Source organism: Sturnira hondurensis, unplaced genomic scaffold (genome assembly GCF_014824575.4).
Source record: "Sturnira hondurensis isolate 20B ecotype Veracruz unplaced genomic scaffold, ASM1482457v3 Scaffold0020237, whole genome shotgun sequence".
NCBI classification, from domain to species: domain Eukaryota; kingdom Metazoa; phylum Chordata; class Mammalia; order Chiroptera; family Phyllostomidae; genus Sturnira; species Sturnira hondurensis.
Genome location: NW_028092868.1, coordinates 9,966,745 through 9,968,227, shown reverse-complemented (window position 1 = coordinate 9,968,227; position 1,483 = coordinate 9,966,745). Strand labels below are relative to the sequence as shown.

The following is a 1,483-nucleotide window of genomic DNA, read 5'->3' as shown; positions in this document are numbered from 1 at the left end:
CCAGGCAGTGAAAGACAAATACCATATGATCTCACCTATAAGTGGAATCTAATCTACAAAACAAACAAGCAAAATAGAACCAGAGACATGGAAATAAAGAACAAACTGACAGGGACCAGAGGGGAGGAAGGAGGAGGGTAATGGGGGAAAGTAGGGGAAGGGGCAGGTCAAGGAACACGTATAAGGACCTGTAAGTATGGACAATGGGGTGGGGATTGACTGTGGGGGTGGGGAGGGTGGGCAGAGCAGGAGAGAGAAATGGGGAAAAATGTGGGAGAAAATAGAGATTAAACTATAATTGAACGATAATAAAACTATAATTGAATGATAATAGAAATATTTTTTAAAAAAGCAGGGGTAGCTATCCTTACATCAGACAAAGTACACTTTATGCTAAAGACTGTAAGAAGAGACAAAGTCATTTTAAAATGATTAAAAGGTCAATCCAACAAGATATAGCATTTATAAATATCTATGCACCCAATATAGGAACATCTAAATATATAAAGCAAATATTAGCCAACCCCAAGGAAGAAATTGACAACATTTCAATAGTATTCAATATCCCTCTTTGATATTGGGGATTCAATATCCCACTTTGAATAAAGGATACATCATCCAGACAAAAGTCAGTAAGGAAACATAGGTATTAAAATACACATTAGGGTGGATGGACTTAACAGACATTTACAGACATTCTGTTCATCAGCAACAGAACACACATTCATCCCAAGTGCACAGGAAACATTGTTCAGGACAGGTCATCTGTTAGGACCAAATAGTCCAAATTAACATGGCTGTTGGGCCACCAATGGGGCTGCGAGGGTACCAACATGGCTGTGGCGGGAAAGGGTGTGGGCTGGGCCACATGCGTCTTGGCGCTGCTGTAAACCCCTGAGTGCTCACTGGGGAAGCCAGCCTTGAAGAGTTTGAGTGTGCTGCCTGCCCAGTGTGGGGTTCTGGAGCTGGGAAGGCAAGTCCTGCAACTAAGTAGCTCGATATCCCGTCCCTAACTCCCATATACAGGCATCTGTTGGGACAACTGACACAAGCACCACAAGACCCAGGGCAAGAGAAAACCCTACCTACCACACAAAGCAAAAAATGAGCTGGGATACCCTGCTTTGACACTAAGACTGGAAAACCAGGCCTCATCATACACCGCATGTTGGGGAGTCAGCAGTAAGTACTGAACTTTGAGGCCAAAAGCTGCAGCTTCTCTTGGGGCTCCCAGGGTCGTATGAACAAAACAAGGATTATCAACATGGTCTGTGTGTATCTGACAATGAGCTGGTCCACACCAAGGCCCTAGCAGAGCTCAGCATTGTGATCATTGATGGCACACCCCACCAACAGTGCCCTGAGTCCCACTAGGCACTTCCCTGACATACCATATGATCAGGGAAGGAGAGAGAAAGGGCCACAAGACAAGGGCCAAGCTGATCTCTGAGAAGGAAGAGATTTTAAACAAAGAAAAGATCAA

General features: G+C 44.3%; 1 non-coding gene across 1 annotated transcript; it reads left to right on the top strand.

Annotated features, from left to right (window-relative positions):
- Positions 1-869: 869 nt before the first annotated feature.
- Positions 870-940, top strand: LOC118975458 (small nucleolar RNA SNORD55/SNORD39). Its single transcript, XR_005064061.1, has one exon. It is a non-coding gene; the product is annotated as a small nucleolar RNA SNORD55/SNORD39 (small nucleolar RNA).
- The last annotated feature ends 543 nt before the right edge of the window (positions 941-1,483 follow it).